Below are 16,977 nucleotides of genomic sequence, written 5' to 3' on the forward strand. Positions count from 1 at the left end.
CCCGAAATTTAATAACACTCACAGTAGATCAACGATCATTGATCATTAACCTATGATCAATTGGATCATGAATCTTAAAAGCTCGCAAAACAAATGATCCAAATTTTCTCCAAAAAATGGTGCCACCTTTAATTTTCCTACTGGTTTCAGACCGACTTCAATTGTTTTGTTATAAGCATTAGGACTAACAGAAGTACGTTGAAACATGACAGGTTTATTACGAAAATCACACCAGGTCGAGAATAAATTCGATGGACATTAAATTCAGACTATGACCTGTGTTTATTTAGCACGATTTTTTATTCCTTGCTGGCATTTTGTTTTGATTTTTGTATGTACCTAATGATGTTGCGTCAGGTCTGACGATAAGTACTCGAAAAATGGATGTGTAAGGATGTGGAGTGATTTGGTGACACTAGGTTATCTCCTTGAAAAATCCCTTGACCCTAAAAAAACATACTAATATATTTAGTACTAATACTAACAAGTTGCAACGTAATAGGTTCAATCTTGATTTTTTCCCTAAACCATGGATAAAATTGATTATTTACCCGTGCTATGTTTTCTGAGTGACAGTTTATCCTAGCCGACGGTTATAATTTTTGCCATGTTTCTTTTCTTTTATCAGATATGATGTTAGTGAGGATGATTCGTCAAGTCACGATAATTAATCGAAAAATCGCAATGTAAGGTTGAAAACAATTGTGAAGTGATTTGGTGACACTAGGTTATCTCCTTGTAAAATCCCTTGTCCTTGAAAAAACTTAGTAATATATTTAGTACTAATATTAACAAGTTGCAAAGCAATAGGTTCGATGGCCTGGCCTGCTGGGTTTCGATCTGGTCTCAACCTTCCTTCTGCAGTGTCATCACTCACCTTCAATTTCGAAGATAAACGGTATATTTTTTGAATATTTGCCGTGCGTTTTCTGGGCCAGATGTCTGCCCGATTCGGCCGGGGAGGATTCGATCCTTATCGCCCCGTCCTCGGGTTAAGCGGGCGTGACAAATCTGAAATTATAAACTGGCGAGATGGACCGCGGCTGCAATTCGGCCAATGTCTTTTTTTGTTGCGTTTCGGTTCTTCTTCGAGCTACCTTGGCCATGGAAATACACGGTTTGAAGTGCCCACTGGTAAGTCGAGGAGGACGCTCAATTAAAGTCCCCCGGAAAAAAATCATCTAGAAACGATATTTTTCTACTTAGCAAAGTGCCGGTGGGATAACAGAAATTATCCTTTTAATAAACCCCTTTAAGGATACCGCGTCCTGTCGACCTGGCGGGGGGTGGACCGGGTCGGGGCCCCTCTCAGGTGTTTGGGAACGTAGAATCATCCCGGGGCGAGACCGGTAATTTCGGGATTAGGGACCGTGGTAACGGCCACGGAAAGTTTGTGTTTATAGGAAAATAAAGAAAGGAGGAGGGAAGAAGGGGAAAAAAAGGCCCGAGAGAGCTATCCTTGTAATGACATGGTTACAGGCTCTCGGGGTTACTGTAATTTTCGGAATCCCCCTCCCCCCTCTTCCAGGTCCAAAAAATCGTTTTTGAAATTATAGTTTGTGTATGTAAAACAGCCCGGGCGGCTCTGCCCTTCGGGTGGCTTACCAACTCGGCCGGAACGACTCGCCGGTAGAAGACGAGAAATCTTCTTTCCCTCTGTAACAAAACCGAAATCAAATTTGCAGAATCTCCTTACAAAACACCCTATTTGTACCATTAAAAAAACCAGCTATAAAGAAACCCCAAAACTCCCAGCAAGTTAAGCCAAAAATTGTGACGGTACAAATTCTGTTTTTCACGATAAATATTTAAACAAACCTCTTAATATTAAACAAGATAGCTTTTGTCCCGTTTCATTCCGCCATGGACCACTTTGTGCTTTCGTACTGCGTTTTTTCCTAATTTTACATTCTTGTGCGTCTCACTCGAACAATTTTTATTTAATATCTCCTGTTCTACGCGAGACGGCTTAATATTTCAGATGTCGCGGTCAAGAAAAAAATAACGTAGCAAACTTTCTTAAATCCATGTTCATTTACCAGCAAAATTTACATGGACGACTTTTATCCATCCAAAAAAACATCAAGGTATTGAGTACTCTTACTTTCTCTAGCTTATCCAAAAATGTTAATAAATCGGACGAACTTTCTCATTTCTTTTGATCCAAAATGTAACGTAAATCTTTTTTAATCCATGTTCATCCAAAGCGCCCAAAATGTAAAAGAAGGACGACCTCTGTCCGTCCAAAACACGTCAAGACATTGAATAGTCGTACTTTTTCTCGCCATATCCAAAACTGTTTACAAAACGGCCATAATTTCCCATCTATTCTGTCCAAAATGGCGGGGAATCATGTCACAACCCATGTCTTTCCAAAACGTCCAAAATAGTAAGGTAGACGACTTTCTCTCATCCAAAAAATTCAAGACATTGAATAATAGCACTTTTTCTAGTTGTATGCAAAACTGTTCACAAATATCATGTACTTTCTCATCTCTGTCTGTCCAAAATGGCGGTGAAATCATTTCTCAATCCATGTTTATCCAAAACGATCAAAATTCACGAGGAGGCTGACCTCTGTCCATAAAAAAAGTCAAAGTAATCGTACTTTGTCACATCCTATCCTCAAAATATAAAATAAATATTTTCTCAATCCATGCCCATCCAAAATTTTCAAAATTTCAAGGAAGGGAGAATTCAGTCTATCCAAAAAACGATAAGACATTGAGCAACTTTACGTTTCGTCCAATCCAAAACTGTTCACAAATGGCTAATACCTTTTCATTTCATTTGGGACAAAATATAAGTTAAATCTTGTCTCAATCCATGCCTGGCCAAAACGACCAAAATGTACAAGAAGGGTGCCCTCTGTCCGTCCAGAAAACGACAAGACATGGTAAATCATACTTTGTCTCGTCCTTTCCAAAACCGTGCACAAATGGACCACACTTTCTCATTTCGTTTAGTCCAAAATGTAAGATGAATTTTTTCTTAATTCGTTTCTATCCACAACGACCAAAATTTGCAAGAAGGACGACTTGTCTATTGAAACGACGTGAAAACATTGAGTAATCGTACTTTGACTCGTCCTATCCAAAACCGATCACAAATCTCCCGTACTTTCTCATCTATCTCTCTGCCCAAAATGATCTTTTAGTAAATCTTTTCACGTCCAATGTCTATACAAATGTTAAAAGAGGCCAAAAAACGATTAACACGACCCATATTGCTCTAACCAAAAAGAAAAAAAATCTAAAAATCACACGTACTCTTTAATTTATTTTGGTCCACAATGGCGTGAAATTTTTTCTCATCCTTTGCTTATTAAAAATGATCTAAAAGTTATAGGATAGCCGACCTGGGTCACCTTTCATCTAATCATTATATTTCTCTCATCTTTCTCGATTCTAAACACGCCATCAATCCACAAATACTTTCACGTCCATGTCGCTACTATTTTTTAAAATAAAAAAACTCTTATAATCTCTAGATAAGAAGTTTATATTGTACAAACACATATTTTTGGTTAGGTCGATTTATGATAATGATCAAGCATGATTCTATGCTGTATTTTTTTTGTCCTGAGTGATAGTTTTCTATTAGTATTATGACGCTGGATATTATGAACTTTGTTCCATTCGATTATGCCTAGGTCCACTACGTGCTTTCCTTCTGCGTTTTTTCCTCATTTTACATTATTGTACGTCCTATGTGAACTGTTTTTATTTAATATCTTTTGTTCTAGTGGTGCTAGAAGGTCGGGGGGCGGCTTAAAGTTTTCCTCTCATCGGTCCGGACCCAAAAAACCCTATTTTGTGTCAAACGGCCAAAACAGATAGCTTTGAGATCCCAAACGGGAGATAGCCGGCCCTAATACATTAGTAGCGCTTTTTGAATGATCAAAAGAGGCGCCTTTCGCTATCGAATGGTCCTTTTTCAAAAGCGATGTAGGGCTCAATTTGGCCGAAAGCCCTTCACTCCCTTCTCGCAGAATTGAAAGGATGGGCCCAATAAAATGAGATAAGGGCCTTCAATGACACGCCCTGAATGCATATCAAGATGGACGGACAAAGTGTCAAACAGGAATAATCTTCTTGAAAGGATTTTTTTTAAAGGGGGGGGGGGTTGCGTGTAAAGCAAATGGATGAAAGTGTAAAGCCTCGTCAAGTCTGACCTCTGATCTGACAAAGTGTTTTCCATGACAATCGCAAGAGGAGAAGCTTTTTTTAAGTTTAATAAACCATCCATTTCGAACCAGTTCAAAACCAGAAAATTTTTATGGCAAAGTCTGTTTTGTGGTTTCAATTCTGATATGCCCATGGTATTTCCACAGCATGAGTCCGTCGTGCTTCGAAGTGCTTAAACAATACATTCTGTCGCATTGAATAGTCTAAATTGTTGAGGATTTTTCATGAATTACCGACGGTCATGAAAAACGAGCGGTGCCACCCTATAGACCGAAAATTTTGGCAACGGTTCTCAACCCTTTGGGTTAACTTTCCTGGCGGAACTTTTGTAAATGCTTATAGCCTTGATCGGCTTCTAATTACATACTGGACATATAAAAGTTTTTCATGAGTGTTCCATTGAAAATTTCATATGGACATGGATATTTCCAATGCCAAACTGGTTATTTTTGAATTTTTTCTCCTAGTGTAGTTTTTTTAAAAGTTCATATTTTTAAATGATATTTTTCTCATGATAGTTGGTCATAGAGCACAAGTGAGTCATCGTTTAAAAACGCACCGGTGTAGTAGGGAAAAAAAGGGACACACCGCGTGGATCAGAAGAAAAATTCCTATATCGATTCCTATTAGGACACGGTTTACTGGATTTCAAAAGGATTCACCGCCTACCAGGGCAAAAGGATTTATAAAAAACTAACCAGGATTAGAAGAGAAAAAACAACAACCTTATATCCCGACGATTTTTAAAACCTTATATGTATTGCATCGATTGGTCGAATAAATTGGATTTTTCGGTTTAATAATTTTATTTAAGGAAAAAATAGCCCAACTGGTTTTTCTTTCTTTTGTGGAAATCTTGGGAAACAGGGGTTGCGCAGCGAGGTGTCGAAACGGTCCCGCTAATGAGTCTCCCCGGTTTTTACTGCCGTGTGAATTTTATAATTGTGCGTTATTGCAACTCTCCGAAATGCCGAAACGTTCCGGGCCGGTTTTGAAAATGCATTGGGTTCGTGCGGTCTCGCCTTGATTGAATTTGACTCGGCCCAACTGCACTCCTTGTACAAAATCGGGGTTTTCTTTAGAATTTAAAAAGGTTTCAAAAAGGTTTTCTTTTTTGATATTGACTTTTGAAATTTTCTTTCGATTTAAGACAAAATGGTTTTTGTCCCGTTTCATTCCGCGTTGGACCACTTTGTGCTTTCGTACTGCGTTTTTTCCTAATCTTACATTCTTTTACCTCATGCTCAGACAGATTTTATTTAATATCTCCTGTTCTAGTTGTGCTAGAGAGGCGTGGGACGGCTTAAAATTTCTTTCTCGATGTCGCGGAAAAGAAAAAATACATATATACATACAGTGATACGTACATATATACAACAGATACAGTGATACATAAGCAGGGTGTTAAACATTTTTCGGTTTGATTTTTCGTTTGGGTCCGTTTGATTTTTTTGATATACCCTTGTATTCCCACGTAGTAAGGGTTTGAAAATTAAAAAAAACTCTTTTCTTTTCGGTTAGGAGGAAATGAAGTACCAACTGTTGTTTTATTCACCATCTCGGTCGAAAAATCCTCTCGTCCTCTTTCTCTCTCACTCTCCGCCTCCTCCACATTAATAATTACCCAGAATGTCCGCGATACGGATCTCGTTCCGGTGTGATTCCTATCTCAACAGGAAGCGGGCACATCCTCCCGCCATTTCGGTCTCTGGCCACTTCCTCCGGTGTTATTAGAGCGTCCAAGGTGCTCCCCCTCCATGGATTTTTCGTTGTTGTTTTTTTTCCTTTTTCTTTTTCTTAATTTTCCCTACTCGACCCGGTATCTCTTTCTTTCACCGGGGTGTACGAGCCGTTCCCAATGTACCGTTCTGTGGGAACAAAATGAAAGGGGAGTCCGTTCAAAAGTGGTGATTTTTCCTCTTAACGATCACAATCGGCTGTAGCTCAAACAAAATAAAAAACAGCGAAGCCAGGCTATAAACTCAACCCGACACCCCTCCCCCGAAAGAAAATCCATCAAATGCAACCTTTAAAAAACAAATTTATCAACCGAAACATTCTTTAATCAAGAAAAAATCAAATCCCCCTCGCCATTATTTTTTTTCAACTGATAACAGATCTGATAAACGCAAGTCTTGCGTGATTGATAAAGATCCGTCGGGTTGCGTTCCTGCGCCGAAAGCTCACGCACGGGAACGTTAAACGAGTGTCTCTTTGGCACGGAAGGCTAACGAAACAAAAAGACCAAAATATCCAAAAGTTTAACAATAGCCTTTAATATCCAATGGTTGGGTCGTTCTCTGGCATAACATTTTGTCAATCCAACATGGCAGCGTTAACTCGTACTTGCTCATTTGTTTTGCCCCAAAAGGTCGGGGAATCTTTTCACGATCCATCTCTATCCAAAACGTCCAAAAATTACGAGATGGTCTAGTTATTTCTGTCCAAAAAACGTCGGGACATTGAGTAATCGTACGTTGGCACCTCCTATCCGAAAACTGTTCACAAATCGAAGATAATTTTACATCTCGTTTGTCCAAAATGGTGTAAATTCTTTTCTCAATACATCTCTATCCAAAACGTCCAAAACTAAAAGATGCTCAAGTTATTCCCGTCAAAAAAAATGTCAGGACATTGAGTAATCGTATGCTGTAAAGTCCTATCCAAAATTGTTCACAAATCGGAGGTAATTTTACATCTCTTTTGTCCAAAATGGTGTAGAATCTTTTCTCAATACACCTCTATCCAAAACGTCCAAAACTACGAGATGGCCCTAGTTATTTCCGTCCAAAAAACGACAGAACGTTGAGTAATCGTATGCTGTAAAGTCCTATCCGAAAACGTTCACAAATCGGAGGTAGTTTTACAACTCTTTTGCCCAAAATGGTGTAGAATCTTTTCTCAATACATCTCCATCCAAAATGTTCAAAACTACGTGATGGCCCTAGTTATTTCCGTCCAAAAAACGACAGAACGTTGAGTAATCGTATGCTGTAAAGTCCTATCCGAAAACGTTCACAAATCGGAGGTAATTTTACATCTCTTTTGTCCAAAATGGTTTAGAATCTTTTCTCAATACATCTCCATCCAAAACGTCCAAAACTACGTGATGGCCCTAGTTATTTCCTTCCAAAAAACGTCAGCACATTGAGTAATCGTACGTTGTCGCCCCTTATCCGAAAATGTTCACAAATCGGAGGTAATTTTACATTTCTTTTGTCCAAAATGGTGTAAAATCTTTTCTCAATACGCCTCTATCCAAAACGTCCAAAAATTACGAGATGGTCTAGTTATTTCTGTCCAAAAAACGTCGGGACATTGAGTAATCGGACGTTGTCACCTCCTATCCGAAAACTGTTCACAAATCGGAAGTAATTTTACATGTCTTTTGTCCAAAATGTTGTAGATTCTTTTCTCAATACATCTCTATCCAAAACGTCCAAAAATACGAGATGCCCAGTTATTTCCGTCCAAAAAACGTCAGAACATTGAGTAATCGTACGCTGTAACGTCCTATCAAAAACTGTTCACAAACAGCACGTACATTTAATTTATTTTGATCTGCAATGAAGGGTAAATCTTTTTTACATCCTTGCCTATCCAAAATATCTAAAATTTACAAAATGGACGACCTGTGACTGTCCAAAAAACGTCAAGCCATTGAGCAATCGTACTTTGTGACGTCCTGTCCAAAATTGTTCACAAACAGCAAATACTTTTGATTGATTTTGGTCTAAAATGGAAGGTGAATCTTTTATACAAACGCCTATCAAAAACGTACAAAATTTACAAGAAGAACGACCTCTGTTTATCCACAAAACGTCGACTCTGAGTAATCGTATTTTGTCACATCTTATCCAAAAATATCTCACATATCGCACGTACTTTCTCATTTCTTACAGCGCAAAATAGCGTGCCAATCTTTGCCAAAATCATGTCCATCCAAAACTACAAAAATTTACAAGAAGGACGACCTCTGTTTATCCACAAAACGTCAAGACTCTGAGTAATCGTATTTTGTCACATCTTATCCAAAAATATCTCACATATCGCACCTACTTTCTCATTTCTTACAGCTCAAAATAGCATGGCAATCTTTGCTAAAATCATGTCCATCCAAAACTACAAAAATTTACAAAAAGGACTCTCTGTCTACTCTGTCTAACGAAAAAAAAATCAACACATAGATCAATTATACTTTGCCTCGTCTAATCCAAAACTTTTCACAAATGGTACGTTACTTTTGGTGCAAAATTTAAGATGGATCTTTTCCCGATTCATGTGTATCCAAAACATCCAAAACTTACTAGAAGGAGGAGTTCTATCCATCCAAAAAACGTCAAGACATTTAATGATCGTACTTGTTAACGTCCTATCCAAAACTATTCACAAATCGGATGTAATTTTACATCTCTTTTGTCCAAAATGGAGTTGAATCTTTTCTCAGTACATCTGTATCCAAAACGACCAAAATTTTCAAGAAGAACACCTCTCGTTATTGAAAAAACTTCAAGACATTGAGTAATCATACTTTTTCTCGTCCAATTGGCTCATACTTTCTCATTTTTTGGCTCAAAATAGCCTGGCAAACTTTCCTAAATCTATGTCCATCCAAAACGACCAAAATGTATAAGAAGGACGACTTCTAGTCGTCCAAAAACGTCAAGGCGTTGTATTGAATACTTATCTCCTTTTATCCACAACTGTTAACAAATCGCAGATACTTTCTCATTTTTTTTAGTCGAAATAAAATGAAAACCTTTTCACCATCCATGTCTGTCAAAAAGACAAAAAATTTCCAAAAGGACGAACTCTTTTCATCCAAAAACGCCTGTATTTTACACAACCGTCCGTACACCTTTTTCCATTCAAAACAGGCCACAAATCCAGGCGTACTTTCTCATGTATTTTCAACATAAATGACGGATATCTTTCTCAACTCTGTCCAACACCGACCTAAAATTCACTTCTTCCTTCCACGTGGTCCAAAATCGTCATTTCTGACTTTTGTCTATCCAAAATTGGCCACAAAAATGTAGAATATTTCTCAAATACGTTTGAGGTCTGGATGTCCTTACTTTTCAATCAAAACGACAAAAAATAACAATTTGAGAACGATGAGAAAGGTCTGTAATCTTAGAGATTTGAACGGTCGATTTGATCCTGTCAAGGGATGAGGCCGGGTGGCCAGTATCGACGGGAGTTAGGCCCAATCGAAACGAGATCCCTCGTGACGATTAATCTCCCTTTTGTTGTCGTTTTTCTTGTTTTCTAGTTTTTTATTTCATTTTACGACGGTAGACCGAGTGTAAACAGCAATTACGCTCGTTTGCCGTTGCTCCGGGCTTTAGGGTGGGAGAGGCGGTTCCAGGAGTGGGGTGGGCCATTCGATTTGTCGACCCGTGGCCCCCTCTTTTTCCACGCCCAGGCGATGGGCGATCCTCGGATCGGAGCTTTGCACGGCTTCGAATGCTTTACGCCATCGCTGCTTTTTAACCCTCTTTTAACCCTTGAAACAAAAATGTAAACAATAAAAAATATATATATACATAAGAAGACTAATTTTTAAACGAAGTATCTGGAAAATTTTCCACCTTTAATGTAATATTACGCTTCAACTTCAATAGATTTTCTTTTTTTCGGTATTATTTTATTTTCGCCCTGTCGTCTTCTTCACGATGGTTTTTTTCCTGTTCGATTTGGCTTAGGTTCACTGTGTGCCTTCGTTATGCGTTTAATCCTGATTTTGTATTCTTAACCTTCATTCCGACGTTTTTGTTGAATATCTCCCGTACTATTTGTCGTACGGGGACGCGCGGCGGCTTAAAAGTTTCGTCTCATCAGCGCGGTTTTGACAAAAATTGAACCCAACCAATATCATTATGGGAAAGTCTTAAAAAAAGAAAAAAAGTCAACCGGCTTGGCACTGGCATATCCAGGATTCCTCCTCGTCCACCCACGTTTCCCGGGCGCCTAGCGTTTCCTTCCGTTCGACTTTCCAGGAACCGCCGGCCACTGAGGTCGGCCCGGCTGCTACCTGTGTTCCACGGGACGTCTACCGAATAACAAAACCTCTAATGACGCGGAGAATGAATGGGCCCCGGGCTCATTGTCATTCACGGTCGAAAATGAGGAATGATTTTATAATGCCGGCTCACATCAATTTCCAGGATATTATGCCGGTTCGGTCACGGAATCGCCAAGTGGCTTTGGAAAAGGCGGGAATTTTTTTTTACTTCTTTGCAACCCTGTCCATCCCAGATTATTCACTCCTGATCAGTCCTGACAATATTTATCGAACCCATGATACTTATGCCGAAAATGTTTTTCTCCGGTTAATCGACAAGGAACCATATTAAAACACAAGCTAAATATTTAATATTATTTATTCCTGATAATTTCTTAAAATGTCCTTAATATTTTTGGCCTCCTCTTGTTTTATCTCGGAGAATTTTTAAACTGAAAGCTCATAGTATTATCATTTCTTAATATCATCTAATCTGGCGAGCAGCAAACTAACAGGAGCAGATGTTTTCGCAAGAGTAGTCGGCGGATAACAAGCGCCCGATAGATTTCTTAGGATTTATCAAGAGTAAAAAATATTGAATCCTTTGTCTTGTTTCGTAGGAGCTCAAGTTTTATTATGATTACTTATCGAATAACAGGAACAGGAGTGTTTTTTGATAGAGTACCAGGTGCTCGATAAATATTTTAAAATTGACCAGGAGGAAAAAATTTTGATTCTTTTGCCTTGATTCATAGGAGCTCACAGTATCATCATTTCTTAATATTGTCTAATCTGGCAAGTAGCAAACTAACAGGAGTAGATGTTTTCGCAGAGTAGTCGTCGGATATCAGGAACTCGATAGATTTTTCGGATTTATCAGGAGTAAAAATATTGAATCTTTTGCTTTGATTCGCAGGTGCTCGTGTTTGATGATGTTTTTTATCGAATAACAGGAGTAAGAGGTCTTTTGGCAAAAACATCAGGAGTCGGCGAGTATCAAAAGCTTGTTATATATCTTAGGATTGATCAGTAAAAAACAAAATTGAAACTTTTAGGTTTTCGCTAGAGTATCAGGAGCTCGATCAATATTTTAAAATTGATCAGGAGGAAATTTTTTTTAATCGCATGCTTTCATAGAAGCTCGAGTTTTAATACTTTTTTCGAATAACAGGAGCAAGAGGTTGTTTTAGCTAAAATATTAGGAGCCTGAGTTTTAATGTTGTTCCCTATCGAATAACAGGAGCAGGAGGTTTTTTTGTTAAAAAATATCAGGAGCTCGATAGTTCCAGCGATTTATCAGGAGTTAACTAAATTGAATCTTGAGCTTGACTTTGAAGTAGCTCCAGATTTAGTATGGTTTATTGTCGAATAACTGGAGCTTATGATTTGGTTAGAGTATCAGGAGCCGACGGATATTAGGAGCTCGATAAATATCAGGAGCTGGAAAATTCCAGCGATTTATCAGGAGTAAATAATATTGAATCTTTTGCCTTGATTCGTAAGAGCTCCAGTTTTATTATGATTCCTTATGGAATAACAGGAGGAAGAGGTTTTTGGCTAAAATATCAGGAGCCGACGAATATCCGGAGCGCGAGTTTTAATATTGTTCCCTATCGAATAACAGTACCAGGAGGTTTTTTGGTAAAAAATATATCAGGAGCCCGAAAGTCCCAGCGATTTATCAGGAGTAAATTAAATTGAATATTGAGCTTGACTTTGAGGTAGCTCGAGATTTAGTATGGTTTAGTGACGAATAACTGAAGCTTATGATTTGACTAGAGTATCAGGAGCCGACGAATATCAGGAGCTCGAAAACTCCAGCGATTTATCAGGAGTAAAGACTTAAATCTTTTGCCTTGATTCGTAGCAGCTCCAGTTTTATTATGATTGCTTACGGAATAACAGGAGGAAGAGGTTTTTGACTAAAATATCAGGTGCCGACGAATATCCAGAGAGCGAGTTTTAATATTGTTCCCTATCGAATAACAGGAGCATGAGGTTTTTTTTGTTAAAAAATATCATGAGCTCAAATAGTCCAACGATTTGCCAGGAGTAAATCAAATTGAATCTTGAACTTGAATTTGAAGTAACTCCAGATTTAGTATGTGTTATTATCGAATAACAGGAGCTTATGTTTTGGCCGACGGATATCAGGGGCTCGATTGATTTTTCGGGTTTATCAGGAGTAAAAAAATATTGAATATTTTGCTTTGAATCGCAGGTGCTCGAGTTTTGTTATGGTTTCTTATCGAATAACAGTAGAAAGAGGTTTTTGGTAAAAGTATCAGGAGACGACTGATATCAGGGTCTCGATGCGGGCAGTTATTGTTTGCGTAATTTAAAGTCCTCTACTCGTACTTGCCTTTTCTTTAAACGTATCCACCTACATGGCTAAATTTAATCCGCCGGTATGATCTTGACCCTCGTAATAAGAGCGGAAGGGCCCGGGGCAGATGGGTCGAAGATTGGTTCCACCTGCGGAAGCCGAGGCTGCAGGTGGATTCGGCGGGGCTTCACCTGCACGCGGGCTCGTCTCCGGGAAGAAGTTAAGACGGTGAAAAAAAAGCCCGAAGTAGCCTTCTGGACCGTTAATCGCTAATTAGGGTGGAGATGATCCTTCGCAAGGGAGAATCATCGCGTGGGATCGGGCCGTTCAAGGGTCCGTTTTGTCTCGCTCCCCCTCTCTTGGAAATCTGCTTTTAAGAGAGGCGTTGAAAGAAAATGCGTGCCCAAGAGGGGCCCGCTTTATCCGATCTTTATTGAAGATGACAAGAGAAAGGAGAAGATTCTGAACGGGCAATTAGTCTGCCCACATGTTTTACCATCTCGAACTAATTAAAAACAAAACATATTTTAAAAAAAGTGAGACCGAGGAAAAGAAGACTTCAAAAACTTTGGCGGATTTTGAAGGTGGGTTTCAAAATAACCCCTTCCTCAACAGTCAAGCTCGCGGGTTTCGAACCGGGCCGTAATTATCGATAGATTGAATCGATAAGGGCCGAAGACCGGGGCTCGATTGTAATGAATACGACTGGTAAACAAATTACAAGATTGGGATCTAATAGCATATGGTCCGACGGGGTGAACTACTGTAACGGCGTACCATAAGGCCGGGCCCTTTTCCTTTCAAATTAAAAAAAAAAAATCTAATAACAATAATCGAAGGATAGAAATAAAATAAATACGACAGTTTTTTTTAAATTTCCCGTTCATCGTACAAAATAAATCCTGATTCTCTGCTGTAAATTTTAATTTTTTTCTGTTTTGATTTGTAGGGTTTTATTGGTTTCATAGCCACGGAAATTATGCAGTTTGTCCCATTTGATTACGCATTGGTCCACGTTGTGCTTTCGTACTACGTTTTTTCTTAATGTTATATTTTTGTACGTCACACATGAACGGTTTTGAATTAATATCTCCTGTTGGAATTGAGCTATCGGGTCGCGAGGCGGCTTAAAATTTTTGTCTCTCCAGCCCGGTTAAGAAAAAATATGTAAAGACCTTCGGATTGTTAGAACAGCGTGAAATTCAGCAGAAAAGTAAGACATCAAATTTTCGTAAATCCGATACTGATCGGGAATAACGTTGAAAATTGTACGTAAAAGGGTTGTGAAGGGATGAAAAACACCCAGGGCTTTGGAGTGTCTATATATTTTGGAGATCGGCGGCTCGTGAATTCCAGCGCCTTGTCGGACATGGTGGAGGGGAAAAAGTCATGGAATTCCAGGGCCGGCCCGTGGAAATGCGGCGGATCTGTCACCGTGGTGCGTGCCTCGGATTCTAATCGGCGTGCGGCAAATTGTGTCTTTTTTTTAAAGTATTAAGTTTGACTGATTAGGCGGTCCGCTCGGTCTCGCTGGGTCGATTATTTTTTCCCGTTTTTAAATCCCACGACGTCTCTGGGCGTGGCGCGCTCGCGAGACGAAAAAAACCCTTTCCCACGAAAATAAAAATGACCAAAGAGAAGAGAGAGAGAGAGAAAAAAAAGGCACATATAGGAAAGAAGTTATAAAAGTCACCCGATGCATAATTCATGGGCTAATTAATCCGGTGATTTTTGCTTTCGTCGCCCCTCCCCGCACCCTCGGCCCCTATCAATTTTAAACTGTGAAATCTTCGTAGATCGGCCGTGTAATCGGCATTTTTCGCCCCGTTCGACCTGCCCCCATCAGCGATGATCACTGACACATTTAATGATCCTCGGGACCCGGCTTTTTTTTTCTTTCTCCTTATACCTCCTTGCCCCCCTTCCCATCTCCTACGTGACGCTATTAACCCCTGGGCGGATTGTAATGATCTCACCGGGCTGCTATTGCATACGAACCGACGTAATTACATCCCGGTATCAATGGATGGGTCCGTACGGTCTCGCCGGCGCGGCGGTCTTGGACGGAAGAGGACGGACGGCAACAACGCCGGATACAATACGCTATTCGTGTAAACAGTTCAACGAGGTTAAACCCTTTTGTATTGGCTTCAACATCTAACAATTGACCTGGGTCCGTCCGGCTACGCTTTTATCCATTCATAAGTAAACAAGAAAAGAGAGAATAAAATTAAAAGGAGAATTAACACATTCACCATCGTTACTATTTATAATTAATAGTAAGAATCAGGAGCAAACTCCATTTTTGACTGATAAACAACAAACGAACAACAGTAGTATCGGGAGCAAAAAACCAATTTTTATCGATAACTAAGAAACGGATCAAAAAGTTACAATACAATAGCTACAGGAGCTAAAGTTAATTTTAACCGATAAATGATAAAACTTTCAGCGATAGATGCCCAGTTTTATCAACAAATCATAAAGTATCAGTCCAAACTGGATGTATGCTCCTGATACTTGAGCTATTTATCTATATAAAATGGATATCAGCTCCTGACAATTTTTTTTTTAAATTCACAAATGGATATTCATGCCTGATCGTTTATTAATCTTAGATTAAAAGTGATATCTGCTCTTGATATTATTGTTGTTTATAAATAAAAAATGGATATCAGTCCCTGATGAGTTTTCTTATTTTTATTCAAGAATAGATCTTCATTTCTTATCGTTTATTATCCCCTAGATAAAAAGAGTCATCTGCTCTCGATACTAGTGTTCAAAAATCAAAAGTGGATATCAGTCCCAGATGAGTTTTATTATTTTTTATTCAAGAATACATGTTTAATTCTGATCGTTTATTATCCCTAGATAAAAAAAGGCATATCTGCTCTTGATACTATTGTTGTTTAAAAATCAAAAAATGTGANGGGGCATACCTGCTATTGATATTATTGTTGTTTAAAAATCAATATTGCTCTTGATATTATTTTTGATTATAAATCAAATGGTTATCAGCTCCTGATAATATTAGTTATTTTTTTATTCAATATGGATATTCAGGTCCAATCGTTTATTATTCCTAGATAAAAAAAGGCATATCTGCTCTCGATAATATTGTTGTTTATAAACCAAAAATGGACATCAGTCCCTGATAGGTTTTGTTATTTTTTTATTCAATAATAGATGTTTATTTCTGATCGTTTATTAATCCTAGATCAAAAAGGTCGTCTGCTCTCTATGCTATTGTTGTTTAAAAATCAAAAATGGATATCAGCTCCTGAGAATTTTTAGTTGTTCGTTTATACAAAAATTCATATCTGATCGTTCATCATCCCTAGATGAAATAGGAATATTTGCTCTTGATGATATTGTTGTTTATAAATCACAAAACAGTCCCTACTGAGTTTTGTTATTTTTTATTATTCAAGAATAGATGCTTATTTTTTATCCCCTAGATAAAAAAAGTCATCTGCTCCCGATACTATCGTTGTTCAAAAATCAAAAGTGGAAATCAGCTCCTGAGAATTTTTAGTTGTTTGTTTATCCAAAAATTCATGTCTGAACGTTCATTATCCCTAGATAAAATAGGAATATTTGCTCTTGATGATATTTTGTTTATAAATCACAAAACGGATATCAGTCCCTAATGAGTTTTGTTATTTTTTATTCAAGAATAGATGTTTATTTTTTATCCCCTAGATAAAAAGAGTCATCTGCTCCCGATACTATCGTTGTTCAAAAATCAAAAATGGAAATCAGCTCCTGAGAATTTTTAGTTGTTTGTTTATACAAAAATTCATATCTGATCGTTCATCATCCCTAGATAAAATAGCAATATCTGCTCTTGATATTATTGATGTTTATATATCAAAAATGGAAATCGGCTCCTGATGAGTTTTGTTATTTTTTTATTCAAGAATAGATATTTATTTCTGATCGTTTATCACTAGATAAGAAAGGAATAATATCTACTCTTTATATTATTGTTGTTCGTAAATCAAAAATGGATACCAGTTCCTGATAATATTGTTTTTTCCCTTCAGAAATGGATATTCAATAGTTTATTATCCCTAGATAAAAAAGGCATATCTGCTCTGGATATTATTGCTGTTTATAAATCAAAAATGGATATCAGTCCGTGGTGAATTTTTTTATTTTTTGATTCAATTATAGATGTTTATTTCTGATCGTTTATTATCCCTAGATCAAAAAGGTCATCTGCTCTCGATGCTATTGTTGTTTAAAACTCAAAAATGGAAATCAGCTCCTGAGAATTTTTAGTTATTTGTTTATTAAAAAATGGTTACTCATTTTCGATCGTGCATTATCCCCTAGATGAAAAAACAATATCTGCTCGATATTATTGGTTTTTTTTTATAAATAAGAAATGGATATCAGCTCCTGATAATATTGGTGACTTTTTGGATATCAGCTCGTGATATGTTTTGGTTATT

The 16,977-nt window shown here is 38.0% G+C and overlaps 1 protein-coding gene across 6 annotated transcripts in view; it reads left to right on the top strand.

Moving 5' to 3' along the window:
• LOC106671965 (GATA-binding factor C-like) overlaps positions 1-16,977 on the top strand; it is a 90,569-nt gene that overhangs the window by 16,660 nt on the left and 56,932 nt on the right. The gene's annotated exons all lie outside the window — the stretch shown is intronic.

This window comes from Cimex lectularius, unplaced genomic scaffold (genome assembly GCF_000648675.2).
Source record: "Cimex lectularius strain Harlan isolate CLEC.00 unplaced genomic scaffold, Clec_2.1 scaffold14, whole genome shotgun sequence".
Taxonomy (NCBI): domain Eukaryota; kingdom Metazoa; phylum Arthropoda; class Insecta; order Hemiptera; family Cimicidae; genus Cimex; species Cimex lectularius.